The following is a 23682-nucleotide window of genomic DNA, read 5'->3' as shown; positions in this document are numbered from 1 at the left end:
CCCAGCTGGACACGTCCGGAGCAGCAAACACATCTGAAGGTAAGATGAATGTATGTTTTCTTAGTGTTACAAAATGTAAAGGTAGAACTCGACCATAGCACAGCCCAAGTGCAGACCCTGAACATCCAGTACACAATGCATTCAGTAGGTGAGGGGCATTATGGGAGATGTAGTCAGGTCAAGCAGTGAAAATGTCAAATCTCAGAGTAACAACCCAAAAAAGCTGAATAGAGTATAAAATCATTTACAAAGGCAGAAATTTATTACTGTGCAATTAATATCACAGACATGAAATAATACAGTGTTGCACTGTTTCACCTCACAGATGCACAACGTGTAGAAGATGTGGATAGCGATTCCCCAGACATGCAGGACACCAGCGCAGGTGAACAGATGGACACACCTGTGGTGCAAATAAATCCCTCACGTCCAACAAAGTCACGCAGGGCTACTGTTCCATCCCTAGTCACCATGGAGTGTGAAGATGATGAGGCTGATGCAACACCAGGTGGCAGCCATGGCCAGACAACTTCCATCACACAAACACAACCACAGGTCCCCAGAACTAATCACAGAGCCCGGCGTAGGAGAGGAAGAGCACTCAGGACACAGCAGGAGGAGCAACCAAGTGATGTCTGGGGTGGTCTTGAGGGACAGATGCTCCGTATGCAGCGCCTGCAGACAAAAAACACACGATTAGTACAATTGCAAGTTGGCAAGATGGCTAGCAACATAGCAGTACTGTCAGAAAGTGTGCAGCAACTGAGCAAGGTGATGCATGAGGGAAATGTATCCCAGAAGAGACAGCATCGTCAACTAATGCTGCAATTGAAAATGTTTGCTAAATCAAACAATAGATTGGCCACGACAACTGCACTGCTGGCACGTAGGTCTGTGACCATGCAAACTGAAATGTGCCATTGGAGCGGCGATGTGGCTAAAGCACTGGACCAGGTCACAAATGCAGTTGATTTGCTAAATGCTTCCACAATTGCGGCCAACAATTCCACGCCCGAAGAGGGTAGTGAGGGTGGCTCAAGCCTAAGTAGTGTGGCAGTTCCAGTCCGCACTGCAGGAAGACGCAACACACGCAGCAGTACCCCCGCCGCTTCCAACATAACGGATGACAATGCTGGGTCTGACAGGCGTCTGGGTGTTCGTGGGAAAAAGCGCTAGACTGGCATGTACAAGTGCATTCCACTATGGTGACGTAACCATTTATTTGGATTTGACTTTTCACAGAGTGACAAGTGAATTGACATTTGCAAACCACTTATGTCCATTGCACTGGTCAGATTACAAGTGTGCTTGAACACTCATGGCAATTTTATTTAATTAAAGAATACTCTGATAGCAATAGTCAGTTTCTGTGTCATCATTACTCACCTCAGAAATAATTTTGTGTGATGTCAAATCTTCTCCTACGCCCTTCTGCTGCGCCTGCCCCTTGTGCTGCATGGTGTTGTGGCACTTGCTGGTTCCCATCCTCCGAATCGCTGTCAGACACCTCGATGTCCATTCCTCCCCTTGTCGCTATGTTGTGCAGCATGGCACATGCCGCTACTATCTTGCAGCATTGTTCAGGGTTGTACTTCAGTGCTCCACCGGTCTTATGTAGACATCTGAATCGGCTCTTCAACAGCCCAAATGTGCGCTCTATGATGTTCCTTGTCGAAATATGTGCTGCATTGTACCTCTGTTGATTGGCAGTTGTGGGATTGAGGTAAGGCGTCATTAGGTAATTACGCAAGGCGTATGCGCTGTCACCTACATGTAATGGAGCAAAGAGTCAGTGGCAGCTTCACATTGACATACGTACAATGACAGTGATAAACTATAACACATATTTACCAAGCAGATGTCCCTCTCCAAATTCTCCCCTGACAAGACGGGTGTGTATGCCACTTTGCCTGAAGATATAAGAGTCATGTGCACTCCCTGGAAATTGCGCAACAATGTCAGTGATAATGTTTTTGGCATTGCAAACAACCTGAATATTGAGGGAATGGTAAGATTTCCTATTTCTATATATATATTCCTGTGTTGCAGGGGGACATATTGCAACGTGGGTGCGATCAATACAACCCAAAACATGTGGGAAACGAGCTATCTGGTAGAACTCCTGTTTGGTTTTTGCAAGGTCAAGCGCGGTGGTAGGGAACTTGATATGAGACCCGATCACGGCCATCATGGCATCAAGGAATGCTTTCAATATTCTTGAAAGTGCGCTTTGTGACACACCTCCCGCAACAGCAATGACCCCCTGAAAACTGCCTGACGCCAGAAGGTGTAGGCAACATAGGACCTGCACATGCGTTGGGATGGCATTGGTCCTACGTGTCTGTCGTTGCATTATGGGGTCCAATTCATTGATTAGGTCATGGATCATTGCTGCATTGAGCCTATACTTGTCGTATATCTCATCCTCTTGCTGGCCTAGCAAAGTTATGCGGACTCTGAAGATGCGCTCATTCATTCGCCTCCGTCTCTGTGCGGCAGCCTGCAGCCTCATCCTCCTCGCCATCAGGTAAATCCCTGCCATTGTGAACAGTGCTGGCTCATTCTGGGTGTGTTTAAATGGGTTTCAGTTGGTTTTCACCTGTCTGTGATTTGCACTCATGATTACCACCTGGTTGTGATCCTTCTTATTTAGCGATCGCTAATTTGCGATTTTCATGGAAATCGCTATTTGCGATTTGTCATGCATACATTTTGCGATTCGTTGTTTGCGATTCGGTAATTGGGACACGCTAATACCGATTCGCTATTTGATTCGCAGAATGTTTTGCGATTCCTTATATTTGCGAAAAAATGGATTTTCGCAAATATACAGTTGATGCATTTCAACACTGACTTTTGCGATCGCAAACGGCCTATTTTTGCGATTCGCACCCTTTGCGATCGCAAAAAGGTTTGATGCATGTGCCTGTTGGTCTTTCAAAGGAAGGTGCAATCATCACCCGTAAGCCTCGTGGGACTCTTCCCACCTCCTTGTATTTTTGTAGGGATTTCATTTCCCACCATTTAGTCATCTCAGTTCGGTGCAGTTTTTCCAGTTTCTTTAAAAGAATTTTAACATCATTGTTTGTATTGACTTTGTTTGTCTGTTCGGTATGAATTGCCTCTACTTCCGAAATATTATTAAATAAGGCGTCCGCTGCTGCTTCTCGGTCTTTCAGCGCGTCCGCTATTGACAACATAGCTTTTGGTAAATCTGCATTCACTTTCAAAGTTAACACCGAACGTTTTCTTCTGCTCGGTATATTGTGTTAACACCACTATCCTCGCTACCCGCAATGTACGCTAAATCGTTCCACACTGATGCTCACCTAAAGGGACAACAACTTCGGTTCCTTACACGTCTTCCGACTCCTCTGGAACTTTACGCTGTGTTCCTTCGGTGCAACAGCAACGACTATCGGCTTCAGTATGCGGGGGGGGGGGCTGGCTTACGAAAATACCCCTTCCGGGATGAAGTACATCCACTTCCGTGGTATCGACTGTATGCTGGCCAGCCACATCAAGCAGGGAGGGTCCGTAGAAACGAAGACAGACGTTCCTCGTTCAAATCACAGGGAAACCACAGTCCTGAAACTATCATGGTTTTTTAGATCATGAAAACAGGTACGGACCTCCAACGTGGTGAAAAATTATTTTCTTTTATTGTGCAGATTTAAAAGTGCCAGTGCAAAGTAATTCGACAGCAAGTGCCCAGCCTGACGCGTTTCGACTGCCAAACGGCAGTCTTGATCACATGACGCGCTGGACCAATGACAATGTATATATAGTTTAAAACTAAAGAGTCACATGATATAACAATTCCAATAAGTTAAAGACACAAGCATAGACAATGAAGACAGACAATTACATTTGTAAAGCATACTAGCTTTACCATAATGCATCATACTTGAGATATAAATATATAGTCAAAAATATGGCATAGTGCTCCAAATTTTTATGACATCTACCTCCAAACATTGTTATTTTGAACCAAAAAATTCTAACATGGCAAAGATCATTTAAAAAGAAAGTTCTTATTTGAAAAGCTTTTGCTAATTCGAACCACCAATGCCAAGAAGAATACTGGTATTCTCGTTTTAAGTTAAATTTGATTCACCGTCAAATGCTTAGACAAATCAGTCTTTTTAATCACTAAAATGGAATGTAATAATGTGCAAAAAATATGCAAAAAAGTGCTAATGTGCAAGTGCAAAATATATACAAAGATAAAGCAGCATACATACAGACATCACTTAAGTCTAATTCTTATTTCATCATCTTAATTTCCTTCTTTTTTTCTCTTTTCTGATTTTTCCTCTCCTGCGGTATTTTCAAAAAAGTATTGAGATCTCATTTTCCAAACTAATCAGTTTTCTTCAACCTATTAAGAGCATATATATATTATCTACTGGCGGTTGCCAGTAGATAGTTATAGTTAGGACCGTGTTTCCATAGGAAATCTCAAAATTCTATTTTGAATAACTTTGGCGCCGGTTGACGAATCTTCGCGAAATTTTCAAAACTAATGGGGTGCTCTGCCCAGCTCCTACCCTGAAAGTCTCGGGGGGGTTCGTCAAGCGGGGGCCGAGAAAAAAGGTGGGTCCCAAACGCGCTTTCCCCATGCATTTTCCCATAGGACCTTTAGTCGAAGGTACAGCCCGAACGGCTGAACAGAATTACTTGAAATTTGGTAGAGAGGTAGTCCTCAGGTCAGGGAAGTGCCTTTTGCATATATGGAGTCAATCTGTTCAGTAGTTCCAGAGAAAATTGCAGTAAAAAGCACATACATATCTATAGCCGCGGACCGTGCGTGCACCGTGCACGCACCCTAACGTGCGCGAGCGTAATTCTGATTGGTTGTTACATGTCAGTCAACGTTCGAATCGGTCGAAATCAGGAAGTGTCGGCCGCCATTTTGTTTGTTTTCAGTGTGAGAGTGGAAAAGGAAGGTGGTGAACGTGAAAAGGGGGCAGGGTCCCTGAAGGACCCCAAAGGCAGAAAAAACATGTAATTTTTTTTTTTTTTAAATCGCGGGGGTGAAATTCCCCCGTTATAGTTACTTCAGATAACTATAACTCGCGCGACCGCCACTCTATCACAAGGATGATGTCATCAGTGATGTCAAGAGTGATGCCACTGACCATGTCATGAGTGATGTAATATGTGACGTCATGAGCAGAGGATTGCGGGCGCGCGAGTTATAGTTATCTGAAGTAACTATAACGGGGGAATTTCATTGGTTTTTTACGAGTGAAATATCCACCTAACTATAACATGTGTGAAACCTATGGTTTTTTAAGTGAATATATATATATATATATATATGGCAATAAACCTTTCTTTAAACGATCCTCTGCATCCCGGATCAAGAAGGGGACGGACTCCACTTTTGTTATGCCCAAGATTAGTTTATTTTTGAATTTGTGTGCTCTGACGCCATGACGCGTTTCGGGCTCAGCAGCCCTTGATCACATGACGTGCCCCTTGCATTTGTCCCATTTTTAAAGTGCCAGTGCATAAATGCTTGCCATAAACATAGACAAAATACTGCTATGCTGTAACCATTTAACTCGAATATTCATACCATTATTGCATGTTGTAATTGTGAAATACATTACAAAATTTAAATCACATGTCTCATGTTTTCATGATTTTTGAGCTGTTGACTCATGTATTGTAAAGTGCGCTTGTGTCCGTATAAATACATAAATAGACAGCACGTATAAAATCTGAGAAATACAAATGATAAAAACATGTTAAAAATGTCCTAACATGATTAATATACAAGTATTGATCAATTACTAGCAGCATGTTTTTTTCTGACTGTGCAAAATTGGCTAATAAAGTGCGAAATTGTGCAAAATGTGCTTAAATATCACCAGTGCGAAATCCGGTCTAAAACCGTATTGATTAATTTCCAAATCCATCTATAAACCTAGGTTAATAAGAATGGAAGGAGAGTCAAGGGGAAAAAAAAAAGAAAGGGGGAGAAAGAGGGAATAGAGGAGAAAGGTATTAAAAATATATATATAAATATATATTATTTGTGCATTATATTTTCCATTTCTTGAGAGGGCTTATATTGGGGAAAAGAAGATCAATGACGTTAATTTGTATAGGGGGATACTGGTTACCCAGTTTTTCTCCCTATAGCCATGTGTATAGATCTTCTGTGGTATTTAGCCCATGTGGGTTTTTGCTGTCCAATTCAAGGATATATTTAGTCTCCAATTTCCTGAGGAGAGCCTCACGATCTCCGCCCCTTCTAAGAGCAGGAATACAATCAATAACAAAATATTTAAGGAATTGTGTGTTGCTTTCATGGAATTCCCTAAAATGCCGGGCCACCGGATATGATGTATCTATATTGGTGATTGCACGTAAGTGCTGGAGAATTCTCTTGTGGACCTGCAGCTTGGTGGATCCCACGTACTGCAGTCCACAAGAGCACTCCAGCACGTAAATTGCAAATTCCGTTTTACAAGTCATATTTTTCGTGATCGTGTATGGTTTCTCCTCAAAGGGTGTTGTGAATGAAGTTTTATTTGTTGCATGTCGACAAGCCTTACATGTGGAGCACTTAACAAAGCCCTTACGTTTGGTCAGCCAATTGGTTCCTGATCTTGTTTCTGGACTGCTACTGACTAGAAAATCACTGGTAGATGGTGCTCTTCTGAAGGTGATAGTGGGATTTGATGGAATAATCTCATTAAGTTGTGTATCTAGATGTAATAAATACCAGTTGTCCTTTATGATTTTACTGAGGCTGTCTCTTCGTTTGTTAAATGTTAAAATCAGTCTTATCTCCTCAATCTTGTTAGTGGGATCTTTACTTTTGCCAGATTTAATTTTACTATTTGATGGTTTCAATAGTAAATCCTCTCATCTCATGGACTTAGTTTTTTGTATAGCTTCATTGATGAGTTTGTTGCTATAGCCCCTCTCTAAGAATCTGTTTCTGCTTTGTTGTTGGGCAATTGCTAAGACCGTGTCTGTACTGCAAATTCTTGGTATCCGTAGCATCTCCCCATATGGGATGCTATGGATCGTGTTTATAGGATGGAAACTAGAGGAATGTAAAGTGGTGTTGCCTGATGTTGGTTTACGATAGAGTTTAGTGTGGAGCTGATTATTAACAACATATACCTGAACATCCAGAAAACAAACCTCGTTTTTGTCAATGGTACTTGGGAATTGTAAATTAAGGTTGTTATCATTGATACTATCTATGAAACTGCGAGCCTCCAACTCACTGCCTTGCCAAATTATAAAAAGATCATCTATGTAACGCATCCATTTCATTACGTGTTTGTTCATTAACCCCTTCTGTGCCCATGACGAGCTGGACTCGTCATGGGCCGCGGTTGCGCTGTGCCCATGACGAGTCCAGCTCGTCATGAACCCCGCCCACTAATGCAACGCCCGGCACAGGGCGGGGAAAGGGCGTGGCACACAAGGGGTTAATGTAGCATACTTTGTTTTCAAAATTGTCTCTTCCCAGAATCCCATGTGGAGGCAAGCATAGCTTGGTGAAAAGCTAGCCCCCATGGCTACTCCTCTTATTTGCTGGTAGATTTGTTGGTTGAACATGAAAAAATTGCGATTTAAACAAAATTGAATTAGACTGATCAGAATTTTGTTGTGTTGATGGAATTGGATCAATCTATTCGACAAAAAATATTCTACCGCTCTAAGTCCATCTTTGTGGTTGATTGAGGTGTAGAGGTTAGATACGTCCAATGTTATTAAGAGGAAATCCTCTTTCCACTGATAGTTGTATATTTGTCTCAGGAAATCAGATGTGTCTTGGACGTAAGATGGTAATCCTTTCACAAGATCTTGTAGGAAAGAGTCTATATAGATTGAAATGTTCTCAAGTAAGCCTTGTTTGGCCGATATTATTGGCCGTCCTGGTGGATGTTGGATTTTCGGTATGAAGTATATTACCGGCGTGATAGGATGATCTTTTTTCATAAATTTGTATTCATCTTGGTTTAAGAGGCCAATACTTTTCCATGCCAATAGTTTAGTGAATAATTCATTTTGTGCCTGTGTTGTTGCCTGTTTGTTGCTTATTTTGTAGCATGACCGATCATTAAGTTGCGACAATGCCTCTTCTGTGTATTGTTGCAAGGGCCATTGCACGACATTTCCGCCCTTGTCTGAGTTGCGAATGACCACTTTGTCTTGTTCTTTCAATCTTTTGATCAGTGTATGGTATTTTTGTTGTTGATAGGAATATTTCTTCTTTATTCCTGTTAATTTGTAATTTAGTTTTTTGATTTCTGCTACCACTGTTTCACTGAATACATCAATATTGTCTCTAGGCAGGATAGGCACAAACTTAGACTTAGGTTTAAATTTGGTATTTGGCCTCTGGCTCGTGTTAAATTGCTGTTGAGCCAAGATGGATTGCGAGGAAGGAGACACGGTGTTGGAAGGTACATTACATTCTAGGTCTTGTAATACCCCTAGCAAATTAACGTCAGAAATGGCCAACTGGATAGCCTCTCCTGTTGAATTTTCACTGGTAGAGGGATCAGGTTCTTTGTTTGGTGTTTGTGCATGGAATCTACGTAGTTTTAGCTTACGTATAAAATTATATACATCCGCTCTTGTTTGTACGTAGTTGAAGTTAGTTTCAGGACAATATGAAAGTCCTAACGATAACAGTTGTTGTTCCTCCTTGTCTAAATTAACGTTTGCCAGACTGACGATGGTATTAGATGACTGGGGTTCTAGATTGTTTATCGTCGCCAGTTCCGTTTCTGTGTTTTGTTGTATCTCCCTTTGTTTCTTCCTTCGTCGTTTCCTTCTTTCGTTTCTTTTGACATTTCTTTTTTGGTTCCTGTCGGTTGTGGGTTTCTTGGGCGCAGAGTTTGGCGCCGCTCGTCCCTTAAAAAATGAAGTTCATCAACTAGCGTATGCTTCGCCTTGGGATTAGTTGTGCCGCCCGTTGCTCCTTTGTTGGATTCAACATCAGATTCGCTATCGATGGCTGAACTGAGGTCGGAAACTGTGGACATTTCTGGTTGTACCTGGCTGGGTCCGGCTGTAGCAGATAAGGTAGAGGGCTCGTTGACTCTAGATGAAGCTTTGATTGCGTCATATTTACGGGCAAATGTGAAAATCTGCCCGCAATCGTAATCTTGTTTATCCCTTTGAAATTTGAAACTTTTTCTTTGTGTAATAATGTCCTCTTCCTTTTTTAATCTGACCATCATTTCATCTCGCCATTTATTTGTTGCTTCCCCAATTTCAAGAGCTGCAATTTGTACATTGAGTTGTTCAATTTCCGTTACCAGTTCCAACCTGTCAATATGGGCATATTTGATTAGTACCTTCATTAATTTGCTTGATGCTGCCAAATTACATTCTGCCCACTCTTTGAGCATGGCAGGATTTGGTTTTTCATAACTTGGAGCCAAAAAGATTCGAAGCCCTCGCCCTGTCAGCACATCTTGTGGTAGTTCCAAAGGTACTGAGGGCTCGGATGGGCGGCCGAGCTTTTGGTTTTGTGGCGGCTAAACATTGGAACTCTCTCCCTTTGCTGCTGAGAAGTTCTGGGGAGTTTCCCTCTTTTACGAAGGAACTAAAAACGTTTCTCTTTCCCAGGTCTGTTTAATTTCACCTGACTGCTCTGTGTGGTGTTGGTATAATTGTCTAAAGCGCCAGGATACCCTTCGGGTGACAGTACGCGCTATACAAATACGCCATACATACATACATACATACTATTTCGGCTTGATTATATACTGGCTTCACCTTCTATCCTGGCTAGAGCTACTATTACTATATTGCCGAGACTAATCTCTGATCACAATCCCCTTATGCTAAAATTTGAGATGTCCACTGTGTCACTTTTAAGGTCCAATTGGACTTTCGATAGGAAGCTCTTAGCCGATAAGGAATACCAGGACCATATTAAATCTTGGCTCCCAGGATTTTTTTTAACTAACCAAAATTCAGCTCCAGACACAGTTGTTTGGGATACTGTTAAGGCCGGTGTAAGGGGGGAAACCCTAAGATTTGCAATACGTAAGCGTAAAACTCTTAGACATAGATTCGAACAATCTACCCTAGAGCTAAGTTTATTGGAGCGTGAGTTAGCTCAGAAGATTAAAGATCGGTTGGACGTCGGGGGGGCGTGGCTTGGCTGCGAGGCGGAATGGCTGCCTGAAACCGCAGCTCCGCCGATCGAGCGAATTAATCCTGCGTTTATCCGCCCAAAGTGTGCCTGGACTCGGTCCTCTCGCCCCCTCTTGAACACCTGGTGTCAGGGGCCCGGCCAGAGGGGTTCCCTGCCGCGGTGAGTGCAGCTGCAAGCGACAATCGGCCTGCCGAGCGGACACCGGAGGCGGGGCCTGCGACCTTCCTGGAAGCCGGGGACTGGCGTGAGGCGGGTACCCAGAGCGGCGCGACGCTGCTCGCGGGCGTGAGGCTCATCTCCCCGGGCCGGACTGCCCTCACGGACTCTTCCCCCCTGGGGGACACTGGGATCCGGCGGCGGTGCGCCCCGAGCTGTGATTCGCTGCTGGAGGAGAGGTGATCCGACGCCGGGAGGGCGCTCTCTATCCCTGCGCTTGGTGGAGCCTGGAAGCCATTGCGGGGGTCGTGACGCGGAGGCCTGAGACGTCGCCCGGTGCGGGGCCCTGGGGGACACCGAGAGCTGGAAACGACTTGCCGCTCCACCCGGCGCGGCGAACCGTGCTGAGCTCGTGGGGCGCTTCTGCTTTCCCTTGAGCGCTGGGCTCGGCGCTGTGCCTTGGGACCGGAGGCGGAGGACGACCATCGCGCCGGGACCAGTGGAGAAACGGCTGCATACGAGGGGGCTCCCTGTGACGGCGGTCTGCCTGCAAATGTGGAAGGGGGAGAGGTGCCTGCTGCCTGGACCCTGAAACTGAGCGCTGTACAGGACGACGCAGGCGCCTCGGAGGCTTTGAATGAGACGCCATTTTTGCCGGGCCGGAGTGCTGATGATGCCGTGCGGTGCTGCTGCGGCGCCCTGACCTGGGATCCACGCGGTGCAGGGGGTCGCGCTACGAGCGGCCTGCGGCTGGTGACCTGTGCAACGGCTGATCCGTTGAGGGGCATACTCTGCCGCGCGAGACTGCGGCTGCTGGAGACCACCGCTCGGGTCGCAGTTTGGGGACGGCGGCGGCTCCGCTCCAGGGTTGGCGCTGTGAGGCAGCAATGGGCAAGCCAGATACCCGCCAACCGCGCTTGACATTCGACAAATCCAAGCAAAAAACGCCGGATCTGGATGCTCGAGACGCCGACGCTGCGAAGGATGCCCAGGGTGGCAATCAAGATGCAGACATTAAATCAATGTTTCAGGACCTAAAAACGAGCCTGCAGGGAATAGATGGCAAGATGGACGCGCTAGCGGCCCGTATGGATGGTATTACGACGCGAATGGACAAGCAGGAGGGCAGAGTGGAAGGCCTGGAAACCCGTGTCGCGGAGACGGAGGAGAACCAGTCGGCACTGGCCACGCAAATGAGAGGTATGGAAAAAGTCCTGGCCCTCATCCAGCAAAAGAACGAGGATTTGGAGGCTCGATCAAGACGCAACAACATCCGCGTCACGGGGGTGGCAGAGTCGACGGACATCACCAACATGGAGCAATACGTCGAGCTGATGTTGAAAGAGTTGTTCGGGTCAGGTCTCTCGCCGATGTTCCTAGTCGAGAGGGCCCACAGGACACTGGGACCTAGGCCTAAGCCGGGAGCACCGTCCAGACCCATCATCGCGCGCATTTTGAATTATAGGGACCGGGACACGATTTTGCGCATGGCACGCGACATGAAGGACGTACAATATAAGGGCAACCACATCGCGCTGTATCCGGACTTCACTCTGCAGGTTCAGACTGCCCGCAGGGAATTCATGCCGGCGAAGAAAATTTTTCAGCAAACGGGCACGAAATACTCACTGATCTACCCGGCCAAGCTCAGGGTACACGGCCCGGGGAAACCTTCTTTCTTTGTGGATGCGAAGGCAGCCCTGCAGTACGCGAAGCAATTGGCCAGAGACCAGAAGAACCACCCGCCTGCGGAAGGACCTGATCCCCAGGACAGGCTAAGTGATGTAGAATGATTATATCCGATGGGGTTCTTTTGATGTTTCACTGTGACCTGCCTGTATGGGCTGGACTGGAGACTGGTGTCTGCTGGGGTCTTTGGGGGGTTCCTCCAGCTGGCTGGGCTACTATTAATATGTCCTTTTGAGCTTGGGGGTGGGGGTCCTCGAGCTGGCACAACTAACTGGCGCTCGATCGCCCTGTCAAGAGTACGGGGTTAGTAGGTGGCCAACCTGCGCACCTCAGGGGATGATTCCCATGTACGGGCTACCATTGATAGCCTTAGTGACTGTTTGCGGGATGGGGTGGGTAACTGGGGGGGATGTTGCACAACCTGATTGGGGGGTTGGCGCGGGTGGGATTTCTGGCCTTGGGAGTTGGGAGGGTGTTATGGTTAGAGTTGGGGTTTGTAGCGACGACCGAGAGGAAGCACATCGCTGTGATCTATTGCTTACTATAAAATACACACTGCAAGGTTTTCCGTCAATATGCACGTGGTGCTGCGCTCACTCCTGTGCCTGGCTTGTAGCCGTACGGCAGCTGCTAGTCCCCTGTGTTTGTGTGTGGGGCGAGAGGGATGAGCTGAGTGGATATGGCTTGCTGCTGGATTGTGGTCTTCTGAGTTACTTATGGCCGTGCAGAGAGTGAGGTGCCTAACTTGGAATGTGCGGGGTATGAACGACGGCCGCAAGGCCAGGCTGGTACAGGCCTTCCTACTTCGGAAAGAAATAGACATCTGCCTCCTGCAGGAAACCCATCTTACTGCTACTGTGACGCAGCTGCTCCGGCGACACCGATGGGCAGAATTAGTACATGCGTCATACTCCAATTACTCCAGAGGGGTGGCGATCTTAATCAAGAGGGGGCTTCCATGGTCCACACACGAGACGATTAGGGATGCGGATGGCCGGTATATCATACTGGTGGGGACGCTGCATGGCATGCGAGTGGTGCTGGTGAATGTTTATGGCCCTAACGACGACAATCCCGACTTTTATGGAGAGTTATGGCATAAGGTACAGACCCGTGGGCCGGCGGCGGTGCTGTGGGGGGGAGACTACAATGTGGTGCTCTCTGACACGATGGATAGGCATGGCGCGGCCAGGGACCACCATCCTAGGGCTGCGGAGACGCTTGGCGAGATTATACAAGATGCGGGGCTGGTGGACTCCTGGAGGGTACTGCACCCCGGGGATCGCGCGGGTATGTGCATAACCGCGCATAGGGCTGCTTGGTCCAGACTGGACTACTGGCTATTATCCAGGGATCTGCACACCTCGGTGCTGGAGGTGGAGCACCTGCCGAGGTCACTCTCTGATCATGCTCCGGTGTTGTTGTCACTTGCCACCCCCTCTAAATATGTTACGCCCTTTAGCTGGCGATTCCCCTCCCGGGCACTGCGCGACCAGGTATTCCAGCAAGGTCTCCGAGAAAAGCTTGAGGAGTACTTTGAGCTTAATGAGGGATCTGTGGAGTCCCCGGGTATACTGTGGGAGGCCTGTAAAGTGGTCGCAAGAGGGCACTGCATGTCCCTGAAGTCGGGAGTCCTGCGGTCCATACGGCGCACGCTTCGATCCTTGGAGGAGGAACTTGCGCGGCTTGAGTCCACGTTGCTAGCGGCGCCCTCTGATGGAGTGCGGGCTGCATTTCGATCGACGCTGACTAAATACCAGGAGGAAGCGGATCGTGAGGTCGCTTATCTATCTAAGGACTGTCAGGCCAGACGGTATGGAGAGGGAGACCGCGCGGGCCGCACGCTGGCGAATTTGTTGCGGGCACCGCGTGGGGCGGATTACATCCTAGAATTACGGAGGGACGACGGTGAGGTTGTGCGGGAGCCGCCGGAAATACTCGCCACTATGACAGACTTTTATAGCGGATTATATACTTCCAGGGTGGACCCGGACGACACTGTTCTCCGAGAGTACCTCGATACTATAGCGTTGGCGTGGTTCAATGATAGAGCCAGACAGTACATGGATCTCCCGTTTGCGCCGGACGACATCAGGGCCGTGATCGCTAGTTTGCCCCCATGCAAGGCACCAGGCCCTGACGGGCTGACGGCAGCCTTCTACAAGGAATATGCTGACATCCTGGTTCCGCGCCTGCACAAAGTGTTTGAAGAGGCGGTGGAAACGGGTATCCTTCCCCAGTCAATGCGTGAAGCACTGATCATCACGCTGCTGAAACCAGGAAAGGACCCCACTAGCCCGGACTCCTACCGCCCACTATCACTGATAAACATTGACGCTAAAATTTATGCGAAGCTGCTCTCTGACCGCCTAAAATTCATGCTGCCACAGATAGCGCTGTCTGATCAGTCGGGCTTCGTAATGGGGAGGTCCACCTCCCAAAACCTGAGGGTGCTTTTTGGGCTCCTACACTACCTGGACCCTGGGGTGCAGGCGACGGCGGCGTTGCTGGACGCGACCAAAGCTTTTGACTCTCTAGAGTGGAAATTTTTGCGGACACTGTTTACCTGAATGGGCTTTAGCCTGCCTTTTGCTAGGCGCATCGGCGTACTGTATAATGGCCCGTCGGCGAGGGTGCGGGTGAATGGTCAGACGTCTGCGCCCATACGCATCACCAGAGGGACACGCCAGGGGTGCCCGCTTTCGCCGTTGCTCTTTGCTATCGCCACGGAGCCCCTGGCGGCTCGGCTGAGGCAACACCACACCCACCGCAGCATAGGCTTCACGTCGCGTGGCCTATTGATATCGATGTACGCTGATGATGTTACCATATATATGTTGAACCCGTCAGAGAACTTTGATCCGTTGATGAGAGAGGTGATACGCTATAGCGGCCTCACTGGAATAGAAATCAACTGGTCGAAGTCGGTGATGCTGCCGCTGACGGACGGTACGTCCGCATGTCACACGGAATTCCCGATCGAATGGGCCACTGACGAGGTCAAATACCTGGGCATTCAGATCAGCCGCTCAATTCAAGAAGTGTGGTTGTCTAACTTTGGGGTGGCCATGGAGTGGCTGGAGACTAAGGTGAAGAGGTGGAAGGCGCTGCCGCTTTCCATGTTGGGCCGCATTGCTATCGCGAAAATGGTCGTTGTACCCAAGTTCCTGTATCTATTTGTAAATATCCCTTTACCACTGACAAGGGCATTCTTCCGTCGCCTCCGCTCCGCCATGATCGAACTGGTCTGGGCGGGCAGGCAGCCTCGAGTGGCTTGGAACCTCCTCACGCTTCCCTTCCGTCAAGGGGGTCTAGCGGCCCCGGACTTTGAGCTGTACGCGTACAGCGCGCAGGCACAATACCTGCATTATTGGCACCACCCGATTCCTTACCAACCACACGTGGCGATAGAGATGGACGTGGCGGCGCCCTGTCCGTTACGGACAGCGGTGTATCAGAAATATAAACGACCTAGGGAAGACATTGACACCGTGGAAATGGTGCGATGGGCCTGGACGGGCATTGCCAGACGCGCGGGCGTCTCTGATCTCTACGCCCCGAGCATGCCTTTGGAGGGCAATCCCCTGTTGGGTCCGCTGACGGACACGGCGGTGGCGCGCCGGGCCCGTGCGTGTGGGCTGACGGTGGCGAGTGACCTGTATCCGGACGATACTTTCATTACACTGCATGACATGGCCGCGGCCTCTGACCCGACGGCATCGGAGTTGCTGCTCTACTATCAATTGCGGTCTGCTTGTAGGCAGAGGTACCCTACGTTCCCGGAGGCCCCGCCGTCGCTGGCGGCCTTGGAGGACGTGTTATCCACCTCCTCCTCGCGGAAACTGATCACACGCATATACAGGTCTACACAACGCGCGACGCCGGTTGCGCATGTGGACTCCAGGACACTGTGGGAGGGGGAGGCGGGCGTGCGCATCACGGAACAACAGTGGGAATTCTGCTGCGCCCAGCTCGAGCAATTGTCGCCGAACTATAGGCTGCGGCTGGTACATTTCAACTACTTACACAGGACGTACCGTACACCTATACAACTTTTTAAGATGGGACTGCAGGCTGATACAAAGTGTTGGAGATGTGGCGCGGGGGACGCTACGTTTTTCCATCTTGTGTGGACGTGTGGACCCATTGCCGGGTTCTGGGATGCCATTTTCAGGGCTGTCGGTGAAATCGTGGGCACGCGCATCGTTCCGGATCCACTGGTGGCCCTCCTGGGCTTTGTTAAGAACATACCCCCGGCGTCGCGTCGGCTTGTGGCCCTGCTCTTACTGCTCGCCAAGCGTCAATTGGCAATACACTGGAAGAAGCAGACCCCGCCGGCCGTTGCGGGGTGGGTTAGGTCCGCGATATACTGCAAGGACCAACTGGCTGCTTATTGGGATCAGTTGCCGCAGCGCTCGAGGCCGGTAGATATATGGCAGCCGTTAGTTGCCTGGCTGGCGGGGAGAGATGCGCCTGGCGCGGACTGAGGCCATGAGTGATTGGACTGATGGGTTGATGGGAGCGCGCTTTGGGTCTGCATGAGGAGGATGACTGGCGATGGGGATGCGCTGCCCTGACCGCTGACGCTTTGGTAGCTGGGATGTGGTATGACTGGCTGGGCTGCCTGGAGCTTCCGCGGCTGCACCACCGAGTGGGTAACGTTTTTGGAGACTGAAATAGTGCCGATGACTAGCGTGTGCTACTGGTCCTCGACTGTCGCTTTTTGGTTGTTTTTTGTTATTAATTGTGTATATGCTTATTTTGGATACTTTGCTCAGATGTACGAAGTGGTTAAGCTTTGGCGGCGCGCCGCCACGTCAATATGCTGCCTGCCTCCGGGTTGTTGGCTAAACAGCGGTGTACATTTTGAAGAGACAATAAAGGTTTTTAAAAAAAAAAAAAAAAAAAAAAAAAAAAAAAAAGATCGGTTGGACGTCTCTGTAGTACAAAACAATCTAATTAAACTGAGGTCTCTAATTTTTCAGCATTATGCTGATGAATTGGCCGCTACATATCAAACGTTTAGAAGGGAATGCTTTGAATATGGGGAGCAGGTGGGAAAGGTCTTGGCAAATAGATTACGGCAAAAACAGACACAAGCAAAGATCGACGGGCTTTTACAAGATTCGGAGTCTGATGTTCGCGAGGTATTTAAATTTTTTTATCAAAAGCTATATGTGAACGAGGAAACTGCTGATCCAGGGGAGTATCTGGGGGATACCTCCTCCTTAGGTTTAGATCTGGCTCAGAAGGATATTCTCGCTACTCCCATAACTTGGGAGGAAATTAAATTGGCAATGTTATCTCTACCTTGGGGCAAAGCAATGGGGCCAGATTCGATCCCTTTGGAATTTTATATACTGTTTCAGTCTGTCCTACGGGACCTATTAATTACTTTATTTCAGCTTGCATTCAGTGGTATAGTACCTGACTCATGGTCCAAAACAACTATTATAGTTTTCAAAAAAAGAGGGAAGGATGCGCTTGAACCTGCTTCATACCGCCCCATCACACTAATTAACGCAGATAACAAGATTTTTTCTAAACTCCTTGCTAGAAGATTGGGAAGGGTTATAGCACTATTAGTCTCTCATAGTCAGCACGGTTTTGTAGCAGGTAGAGATACTATAGACCACGTCCGTCGAGTAATTTCCCTTTTGGATTGGTCTCAGGTGTCAGAAGTCCCAATAGGGGTAGCCCTGTTGGATGCTGAGAAGGCATTCAACAGGGTTTCCTGGGAATTTTTATGGGCAGTTCTTCATTGGAAAGGATTCCCATTACCCTTCATTAAAGCTGTACAAGCTCTCTATACCAGTCCTGCAGCCTCAATTCGTATATCTGGGAAGTACTCTGTGGAGTTTAAGATACACAGGGGCACCCGGCAGGGATGCCCCTGTTCACCTCTCCTTTTTGCTCTCTACATTGAACCCCTATTGGCTAAAATTGAGCAGGATTTTGAGATTATACCAGCTAAACCTATGTCTCAACCTATTAAAGTGTTAGCCTACGCTGACGATGTGGCGGTTATTACAACGGATGTCGCCAAATCGATGAGATGTATTGAAATTCTGACTACGGAATTTGGATCTGTATCCGGCTACAAACTGAATCTACACAAGACGCAAGTTCTCTTTACCGGTACTGGTCCTCTTCCTGGTGTTAACACTGTCTCAGAGGCTGTATACTTGGGTGTTAAAATTGCTTCGAAGGTACAAACCATTGTTAGCCTTAATTTGGATCCAATTCTAATCTCATCCAATAGAATGTTGGAAAATTTGGATTATTTACACCTATCTATTTATGGCAGGTGCAATGTCATTAAGATGGTGGTTTTTCCGAGATTTCTTTATTTACTTCGCTCAATTCCTCTTCTTGTACCCAACTTATATTTTACAAAAATAGAAAGAATGTGTTCTCGCTTTATATGGGGGTATAAGAGGTCAAGGAGAGCTTTTAAGAAACTTACTTTACCTAGGGCAAGGGGGGGACTGAGCATCCCTCAGTTTCATTATTATTATTGGGCGGCGATGCTCCAACACATGGGGATTTTATTTTTTGGTACTCAGGCATATCTTGACCCTGCTTCTTCACCATCCATATATGAGCTTATTATAGGGCCAGAAGCCAAATACTTATTTTCTAAATTTTTTGAGCCCAGCTACTACAAAAGAACTCGTTTTAAGACTTTGGGGGCTGCGGCTGCAGTTTGGTCAAAAGTGCTTAAACTTTTTACCTCAAAGGAATATAATCGATACATGCCCCTAGGAACAATAGGGAAACTTCCCACAATTTTTTGTGATACAACCATGCGGAGATGGAACACTCAGGGGATTAGAGTTATTGGGGACCTTTTTTTAAACAATCAATTGATGTCCTTTTCTGAACTTCAAGAGAAGTACGGGCTGCAACGTACTGACTTTTTTAAACATCTCTAAATCCGAAGTTTTTTAGATAAATTAGTCTCAAGAGGGCAGATCAGTTTGGAAAACAATCCAATCTTGGAATGTATAAAAGGGAGATGTAAGATTTCTCAACTGTCTAAAATTATAATTGCAACCCAACAGGACGATCTTGCTCATTTTGAGCAACGCTGGGACAGGCGGCTGGGGATAGTAGGTGTTGATTTACAATTAGTTTTGAACCTTATTGATGTTGTTATATTCTCAGGTAGCTTTAAAAGCCAATGCTATATGGCTATCTTTGATTTATATTATTCCCCAGCAAAGATAGCTAAATGGGGAACAAATCGGGGGGATTTATGTCCCAGATGCACTCAGAGGGCTGCTGACTTGGTGCACATGATATTTGAATGTCCTGTATTAGCCCCCTTTCTTAAAGAAATACAATGTTTTCTGAACTCAGGTCTAGCAATTAGTGCTATTTGGGTATGATTTTGGGGCTAATAGCAGAAAGCGTTCAACCCCTGAGAAAGGTTTTTTGTTTCTATGTATGGCCATTATCTGCTTGTGTATTACATCTCAATGGCTCAGTTCGGATGCACCGTCTTTTTCTATATGGAAAGCCAAACTGCTATCCCTGTATAATTTGGAAATTGCTCTATATAATCATAAAGGTATACGAAGAAAAGAATTTGGGTTTGCATTATGGGCCCCAGTAATGAATTGGGTTTGACTGCTTTATTTTTTTTGTCTCTGCTCACTCTTTATTGAACGACAATTGTTTCTTTTCTTCCCTTGATTGTAAGTCTGTTATCATCGATGCTGATTTATTAAAATCAATAAAAAAAATTTAAAAAATCATGACATGATCAGTGACATCACTGATGACATCACTGAGGACATCTCTGGGACTGTGTGTTTCTGTAAAGTTTAATTATGTTTTATATATATGCCAAATTTGTTTTGAAGAATGAATGGGTGCATAAGTCAGGATGGATGATTTTGTAGGTGTGTGAGCAACTGTATAAGTACGTGATTAATTGTTTCTTACTGAAAGCATGGGTTAGTGACTGATACTATATACATACAGTTTAGTTTGTAAGTTGGTGTAAGCGGTTCCATGGGTTGGTGAGTACCTAAATGAGGATATATATGGGTTATTGATTAGTTGTTTGAGTATCTCTATGGGTGCCTGAGTGTCTGTGTGGATAGGTGAGGTTGGGTGTACCTTGAATATGTGAGTGGATGATTCACTGGTTGTACAGGTTCAAGAGAACATCAGTGAAGACCCGTATAGATGGGTGGGTGTGTGAATGGGTGTGTTTCTGAGTGAATGGAAGCCTCAGTAACTGCATATGTGAAATGCAGTATATGTGAATGTTGGAGTGTATAAATGACTATATGTGAGAGTGAGTGATTGTGAGAGTGGCTGTATGGATCAGTGTGTGCTTGTATTAGTTATTATATTAGAGAGTAAGTATGTGTTAGTATATGTTTAGATAAGTGAGGTGGTGTTTGTATTACTTTACAGGTGAATAAATGAGAGTGTGATTGATTATTTCTATGACTGACTAGGTGTGTGAGTAACTCTATGGATGAGAGGCAGTGTGTGAGTGTCTGTATATATATGTCAGTGCATATGATAATGCCGTATTGATGGCTGACTACATTTATGAGTGACTGTATGGGTGAATGAGTGGATGTGTGTGTAGAGATAGGAATTAGTTAGTGGATATGTATTAACTGGTATTGGTGTGTCGATGGTTTTGAAAATTATAGTCTGCATTTTAGAGTCGGTGTATCAAGGGTTATATTAGGGTGTGATGAGGTTTATGAGATTTTCACGTTGATGATGTCATCAGCGAAGTCATCAGTGATGTCATCAGTGATGTCATCAGTGATGTCACTGACCATGTCATGAATGAAGTAATATGTAACGTCATCAGCAGTGCATTGCATGGGCGCGAGTTATAGTTAGCTGAACTAACTATAACAGATGAATTTCTATGACTTTGTACAAGTGAAATGTTTAACTAACTATAACGTGCCTGAAACCTATGGTTTTTTCAGTGAATTTCTAAAGTTTTTTAAATGCTAATTTCTAACTATAACATCCCTGAAACCTATGGTTTTTTCATTGATTTTCAAAGGTTTTGTAAATGATAATTTTTAACTAAAATATTCATTAAACCTATGGTTTGTTCAGTATTTTTTTTGTGATATTTTGTAAGTTTAATATCCTAAAACTAGTTGTTTTTTTTTGTTTTTAACATTATGGTGCCGATTCCGATCCGTCAAAAAAAATTACCGTCCGACTTGCATCCGTATTTTTTTACGTACGAATCGTACAAGTCCCGTACAAACGGCGAAGTACGATTCGTACGTGAGAAATCCATACGAATGACTTCGGGAAAAGTCTACGAGACGTCCCCGGACATTTTTACATACAAATTGTAAAACTGAAGTCCGAGCGCGCAAGTACGATCCATACCGGCCGTCTGAAAACACAAGCGCATGGAAAAGGCTCCGTACGGATCGAATGCCGTACCACTCGTAAACTTGTGCCCGGGATATGAGTCGTACAGCCCCCCCTCCCGCCCACATGTCTGCATTGTACCCCCCATGTCCACACTGTACCCCAGCCCCGTACGTGTACGCACCGTACCCCACCACCGTACCCCAGCCCTGTACTTGTATGCACCGTACCCCAGCACCGTACCCCAACACCGTACCCAGCCCCGTACTTGGACGCACCGTACCCCACCACCGTACCACAGCCCCATACATGTATGCACCGTACCCCACCACCCTACCCCAGCCCCTTACTTGTACGCACCATACCCCACCACCGTCCCCCAGCCCCTTACTTGTACGCACCGTACCCCACCATCGTCCCCCAGCCCCTTACTTGTACGCACCGTACCCCACCAACGTACACCAGCCCCGTACTTGGACGCACTGTACCCCAGCGCCGTACCCCATGCCCCTACTTGGATGCACCGTACCCCACCACCATACCCCAGCCCCTTACTTGTACGCACCCTACCCCACCACCGTACCCCAGCCGCGTACTTGGACGCACCGTACCCCACCACCGTACCCCAGCATCGCGTATGTACGAACCGTACAACAACATTGCATATGTGAGCACTGAACAACAACATCTCGTATGTACGCACCTTACATACGCTAAAACAACTCGTACAGAACCAGGACACTGCAAAACAGCACAAGGAGGGTCAATTCGAATCGCACAACACCACAAAACACATCTACAGTACTAAAAAATCTAAAAGACTGACCTGGCACATCCAAACAGGCAAACAGAGGCCCAAACTCACAACCACTTCTTATAACACACCCACCAAAATTTCAAACCCAGCCACACCCACAAATGGACCAATAAAAAGGGCCCACACTCACAAACCATGAGCCTTTGCAACAGACCCACTGCTGACAGACACCACACACAAACAACAGCACCCATACACCATAACTTACATACCATCACACAACCTCCTTCACACATACCCCCTCTACACATTCACACACACACCTACACATTCACACCCACACACCCACAACCATCCACACCCACACCCCACACCATGCCCACAGACAAGATTCCAAAGTTCACAAGGGAGGAGCTGGACATCCTTGTCAACGAAGTCATCAGAGTCGAGCCACAGCTCTTTGGAACATTGGTCAGACAGACCAGCATAGCAGAAAAATCATGCCTGTGGCAGAGGATTGTCGATCGGGTGAATGCTGTTGCGCCCATCAGAAGGACCAGGAATCAATGCCAAGCCAGGTGGTACGATCTGCAGAGGGCAGTCAAGCGCAAAATGAACGAGGACTAAGCCCAGAGTAACATCACAGGAGGTGGGCTGCCCCAGACCGGTACATTACCATCCCTGGGAGGAGAAGGTGATGGCCCTGCTTCCGCCGGTGGGAGTACATGGAGTCGAAGGAGTTGCCGAGCCTGGTGAGTACACCAACAACTTACGTAACATGGGGGTAATGGCATCCACACCCCAACTACAACTAATGCACTCACCTACCCCCAAACCCTCACCGCACACAACCACACTCAAAAACAACGCTCATGCCACTAACATGTGTATGCCCCATTCACTAAGCAAGGCCATGCCATGTCCCAGGCTACACAAACCACAATCCCAAGACTGGATGTCTGGGATGCTGGGAGGGTGGGGATCACAAAACATATTGTACAACTCAGAAACAGACACCATTGCCCTCACCCCTTATGGCCCAGGTACATACCCATGCACCATGCGCAATGCACAGGGACTGGCAAAGTACTGACAAGGTAGCTGACACTTGGCCCTGCTGTAGGCAGCACAAGGCCCTCATGTGACAACTGCAAAATCTAACACAAACACAACCAGCTCAGATATCTAGGACAGGAACTCACACTCACTGACATGGCAGCATGCTCCATGGGGGGACAGATACATCACCTGGGAGACCTACTGCCAAATCACACTACACCCACCAGCAGGCACCGTCAATCAATCAACAATCGATCAGGGTACTTGTAAGGCACGCTACTTACCTGTAAGGGTCTCAAGGTGCTGGGGGGGGGGGAGTTCCACTACTGCTCGAAGAGCCAGGTCTTGAGGAGTCATATGAAGGCAAGTAGGTCTTGGGTCAGTCTTAGGTGGGTTGGGAGGGTGTTCCAGGTCTTGGCGGCAAAGTAGGAGAAGGATCTCCCGCAGGCGGTCGTACGTTGGATGCGGGGGATAGCTGCGAGGGCGAGTCTGCCAG

At 47.1% G+C, this 23682-nt stretch overlaps 1 long non-coding RNA gene across 1 annotated transcript; it reads right to left on the bottom strand.

Moving 5' to 3' along the window:
• Nucleotides 1-240: 240 nt before the first annotated feature.
• On the bottom strand, nucleotides 241-1769 carry LOC146816782 (uncharacterized). The gene is made up of 2 exons (XR_014962937.1): nucleotides 1387-1769; nucleotides 241-675 (listed from the first exon to the last, which is right to left on the bottom strand). It is a non-coding gene; the product is annotated as an uncharacterized LOC146816782 (long non-coding RNA).
• Between the last annotated feature and the right edge of the window lie 21913 nt (nucleotides 1770-23682).

Source organism: Triturus cristatus, chromosome 6 (genome assembly GCF_964204655.1).
Source record: "Triturus cristatus chromosome 6, aTriCri1.1, whole genome shotgun sequence".
Lineage (NCBI taxonomy): Eukaryota > Metazoa > Chordata > Amphibia > Caudata > Salamandridae > Triturus > Triturus cristatus.
This window is presented reverse-complemented; position numbering and strand designations above follow the sequence as displayed.